The sequence below is a fragment of the Ascaphus truei genome, chromosome 4 (genome assembly GCF_040206685.1).
Source record: "Ascaphus truei isolate aAscTru1 chromosome 4, aAscTru1.hap1, whole genome shotgun sequence".
Taxonomy (NCBI): Eukaryota; Metazoa; Chordata; class Amphibia; order Anura; family Ascaphidae; genus Ascaphus; species Ascaphus truei.
In genome coordinates this window covers 214185603-214191408 of record NC_134486.1, presented here as the reverse complement: position 1 = coordinate 214191408, position 5806 = coordinate 214185603, and positions in this window count along the sequence as shown.

The following is a 5806-nucleotide window of genomic DNA, read 5'->3' as shown; positions in this document are numbered from 1 at the left end:
GCAATCCAGGGGGAGCATGGAGGGAAATAGAACAAAAAGACAAAAAACAATCTAAGTGTAGACAGTTTCAAATTAGTGTAAAACTCTATGTCTTGTCTTGGCTCATATGTTGTGCCTACTTACAAGATGTAAGTTGTATTCAAGCGGTTTTGACACACAATGGTCTCTGCTAAGGATGTTTTTCTCCACTCTGTGATGCGGTCTCCAATTCTCAGCTCAGCAACCACGTGTATGTGAAAAAAATGATACCATAGTGCAGACCAGTACAATAATAAAACTAGACTTTATAAGGTTTAAAATTGGACACTTACAATAAAAACATATAATTTAAGCATTTTTCACAATCATTGTGATCAGGGAGAGAAGAGTGTGTTAACTTCAGGCTCACCCGCCTCCTCCGATGTGACTTGGTGTATTTCGTCTCTCTCTGGGACTGTGTGTCTCCGGCGGTGGACTGCGTCCTTCCAGGCTGTATCCCCCCGTGGGCTATCAGACTCCCCTTCAGCTGTTGTTCGCAAGTACTGCACTTGGAGCTGCCTCTCGGGTGGATAATCCTGCCTCTCTCTCCGCCGGTGCGTCACTTCCGCTCCGTCCCGATACGTCACTTCCGGGCGCGGCTAGGTGAGTTTCTGTATGGCAATCTCGCCTCTCTCCTCTCTCCTCTCAGAACGGCTCCCACTCTACGCGTTTCGCCAGAAAAGGGTGTGTGGCTTCCTCAGGAGTGTACCGCCCATTACTCTAAAGTGTCTTTTTATATCCTCCCCAATTGGTGATTGATCGTAAACACTTGTGGAAAACACTTGTAAAAAACATGGTCTGCACTGATTAACATCTCTACATCTATATACATGGTGGAGCACTTTTACTGAGAAACAGATTCTCTGTCTGGTTTTTACAATTTAACCTGTTCCTATCTCTGTGGAAATATGGGATGAGATGATAGGAGGACATAATCTTATTACTATGTCATATAGATGATCCTATTTCATCAAGGGTGGTCAAGTGGACTTGAATTTAGTCCACATTAAGGGACTCATAAAATAGAAGCATTATAATGTTTAAAGGGTCTATTTTGATTGGATCTGTCTTGATCCTGGTTTTACCTAGCAAGGAATAAGTTACAACATTGATGGGCAGGGGGACACAAGGGAAAAATCTATTCACGGACCCTGAGGGCCTCAGATGAATTTTTCTTGTGCAATCTATTGCTACAAATATTAAAAAATGTATAAACAAACTATAAAAAATGTTAGAGCTCCATCATATATATATATATATTCATATATTGTCATTGTATATTATACATTGGTATTCAAGAGGGGTTGGTAGTAAATCCTATGGTCATATTTATATTATGTACATGGAAGTAATTAGACAGATGGGAAATGCATGACCTTGTTAATTTTATACCATATATTCTTATTTACAGTGCAAATATTAAAGTCAATAAGCTAATAGGAGATAAATGACCCTATATTCTGCAGCACTTCTCCAATGAACACTTATACAGAATACTTTGCAATATTTATACAAATGAAGAAAAATCACATTTTCATTATGTGCATGGTCTGGGGGAAATAGGCTAGAGTGGTCACAGTGACATAAACATTTTTTATTTGAATGACAGATGTCAAGTGCGTGCTGCGGGAGAGAGAAAAAAAGGAAGAGAAAACAACAGATGGAGAAAGCAAATAACCGGTTAGTCTCATCCGATAATTCTAGATCTAAATAGATTACAAAAAGGGTGCTAGCTCTATACACAATGTATGCTTATATATGTACTTAGTCTATCCATTGGTTTGTGTTTTCTTGTTTTTAGCAGGAATTCTCATAGTTAGTCTATTTTATGATATTTCGTTTTATTTTTGTAATTTTCTGATATTTCTTAGGGTTCCTGTTGTATGCCTGGTACTCTTATTGGCAGTTTTAACATTGTACATGTTTGTTTGTCATATTGTTAATAAAGTTTTTTTTTTTACGCCTCATGGTGTGTGCTGACGTCATCATGCAGACACTGTGCCTGCAGAGTTTCAGGAAGTGAATGCAGATGAATTGCAGCACGCTTCAGATGGCTATAAAAACGGGCAGGTGAGCACTTTAAAGTTACCTTGATAAAGAGCTTACGCTCGAAACGCGTTGGTGGGGGGCTCTGTACCCCATAATGTGGTTGTTTTTTGCTGAAATCCATTAAATTATTCTTTTTAATGGGCACACGCTCTCTGGATGTTCTTTTATTTTTTGGTTTTGTACTGCTGGTGCCTGCTTTTTCCTATCCATCTTCCTGGTTCCTCACACTAACCAACAGTCATCACACGGCCAAATCAAGGAAGATGCGACCTCAGGGCCGCTCCCGGCAACCATATCAGAACACGACCGAAGCATCAGGCCTAACAGACATGGGCAAGTACATGATCCGGTGTGATATGGTGCAGACAGGACTCACCAACTTCGACGACCGTCCTGAGAATTACCGTATATGGAAGTTCACATTGAAGGACGCAATCAAGAGTCTGGGCTTCTCCGCAAGGGAAGAACTCAGCCTACTTACCAAGTGGCTGGAGAAAGAATCCATAGAGCATGCAAAGAGGCTCAGGGCAGCAAACGTGAACCACCCCCAAGTAGGTCTTGACATAGTATGGGAAAGGCTAGAGGAGTGCTGTGGTAGCCCCGAAGCAGTCGAAGACACGCTTTTCAAGAGAGTTGACAACTTTCCCAGATTAACAGCCAAAGACTACTCGAAGTTACGAGAACTTGGAGATCTGCTGCAGGAGTTGGAGTCTGCAAGAACAGACCAATCCCTAACATGGCTCAACGTCCTTGACTCCGCTCGCGGAGTGAGACCCATCTTGGAGAAGCTACCCTACAACCTCCAAGAAAGATGGAATTCGCAAGGCTCAAAATACAAAAGGGAAAAGCAAGTCGCCTACCCCCTTTTCTCAGTCTTCTTGAGCTTCATTCGCGAAGCAGCAAGGACAAGAAATGATCCCAGTTTCATCTTAGGCACACAGTGCAAGCCACCCGAAGAATGAAAGGCCAGCAGCGAGATACGGTAACGCTAGAACACCTATCTCGGTCCACAGGACGGACATGTCCCCCACGACCCAAACGAGCCCTGACCAGTCAATCGCCGGAAACAAGAAACCAAGGGACCTTAACAAAGAATGTCCCATACATTCAAGGCTGCATCCGCTTAACAAGTGTATAGGGTTCAGAATGAAGCCCATAGAAGAGCGCAAAAACCTACTCAGAGAATTGGGAGTTTGTTTTAAATGCTGTGCTTCCACAGGTCACTTATTCAAGGACTGTAAAAAAGCTATAAAATGTGTGTAATAGCGACAGGCATGTAGCAACCTTACACCCAGAAGCGATGAAGCCCAAACAATTCAAGACCCCTAACCCTGTAACAAAGCAGGACGGGGAGGGAGAAGAGGGGAAGACACCCCCCCCCCCCCCAGCTGTAGCTTCTAAATGCACTGAGATATGTGGAGAAGGAGGCGATATGTCTTGTAGCATGCAGAAGGACAACCTGAAAAAGCTACAAGAATGTATGCTATCATCGACGACCAAAGCAATCGATCATTGGTCAGGTCAGAATTCTTCGACATATTCAACATATGAGATAACGCTCCTCCTTACACGCTCAGAACGTGCGCAGGACGGATAGAAACAACAAGAAGGAGAGTGAACGGCTACATCATATTTTCAGTGGATGGCAAAATAAAGATGCCTCTCCCTACACTCATCGAGTGCAATCACATGGCAGAAGATAGGAGCGAAATCCCTACACCGGACGTGGCACGCTATCACCCCCATCTCAAGGTGATAGCTAACTGTATCCCACCACTAGACGAGAACGCCCATATTTTGCTGCTACTTGGCAGGGACATCATGAGAGCACACAAAATCCGCGAACAATGGAATGGGGATGTTGCAGGGTACATGCAACCACACACGCGGGTTCTCTTGATAAGGCTTATTTATTGAGCCTTAAAAACATACAGCACACAAAAACAAAATAGCTTTTCTTCAGCAGACAAAAACAAAATAGCTTCTCTTCAGCATAGAAAACAAGGCAGCTACTCTTCAGCATGCAGGACACAGACAGTTATCACACATGTACTTTGAAAAACAGACCTTATAGCAGTAATCTCTTCAGTATCAGTCCTGTCTCCTGACCAGCTAGTCTGCATGTGTGTACAGCCTGGGGGTTTTAAAACACCTTGATTATGCAGCTGGGGTCAGACTAATTAAGCAGCCCTTCTCAACTGAAACTTAACCTCGTCACTGCTGCACTACAAGCCTAAACATAGGTTTGCCAGGTATATGGCTGGTGACGTTCATTCACCCTGTCACAGGGGACCACAATGCTCCAAGCGTCCAAAGGCTCGATCTAGGATGGGTGGTAGTGGGCGAAGTATGCATAGACAAGATACGCAGACCAGACAACGTAGGAACCCTACGAACAAACATGCTGGATAACGGTCGTGCATCACTCTTTAAACCATGTCCGAACCACTTCCAGGTCCAAGAGAAGCTTGGGAACAAAGAGACACAAAGGCGTATCACCAGAATACATGGAGACATTCTGTGTCAGAAAAATGTGCCGATGACTTAGGGTGCACAGAGTTCCAGACGAGGAGGGACGACAACAAGCAAGCACCATCGATGGAAGATAGAGAATTCCTTAGGCTAATGGATAAGGAGCTCTTCAAAGACGGATCGGGCAGCTGGGTGGCCCCGCTACCATTCCGCTCACCTAGGAGACGCCTCCCAAACAACAGAGAACATGCCATCTCTAGGCTCACTTCGCTCTGCCGCAACCTACAAAGAAAGCCAGAGACCAAGAATAATTTTGTGGCCTTCATGCAAAAGATATTCCTTAGTGGTCACGCAGAGCCAGCGCCCCCACTGAAGGAAGGTGAAGAAAGCTGGTACCACCCATCATTTGGTGTCTACCACCCCCAGAAACCCGGTCAAATCCGGGTAGTGTTCGATTCTAGAGCTCAGCACCATGGAGTATCTCTAAACAACGTCTTCCTCACTGGACCAGACCTGACTAACAGTCTTCTAGGAGTGTTGATCCGCTTCCGCAAGGAGTCAATTGCCATAACAGCAGACACCCAACAGATGTTCCACTGATTCCTAGTGCGAGAAGACACTAGAAATTACCTAAGTCATAGAGTACAGAATGAAAGTACATGTCTTCGGCAACAGCCCATAACCTGCTGTGGCTGCCTATGGGCTCCGAAGAACGGCCCAAGAGGGAGAAAAAGAGTACAGGAAAGACGCTAGGAATTTCGTCGAAAGAGACTTCAATGTAGATGATGGATTGAAGTCAGTCCCCACAGAAGAAGAAGCCATAGACATAACTCAAAAGGACGCAAAGGATGTTAGCAAACGGCAACCTAAGACTGCACAAAATATCTTCCAATTGTGCCATAGTGATGAAGGCGTTTCATACAGACGATCACGCGAGCGACCTTAAGTATTTGGATCTGGGGACCGACACGCCTCCCATACAGCGGAGTCTGGGGTTAAGCTGGAATCTCAAAACAGACACATTCACATTCCAAGTGTCCATTGAGGAATAACCCTACACCCAACGTGGAGTCCTGTCTACGGTCAATAGTCTCAATGACCAACTGGGATTCGTAGCCCCAGTCACAATACAAGGAAAGTCTCTTCTCAGAAAATTGTCCTTCGAGAAGCAGGGCTGAGACACCCCACTACCTCCAGAAAGACGTAAAGAGTGTGAAACGTGGAAGGATTCCTTGAAGATCCTTGAGCAACTTCAGATCCCACGCCC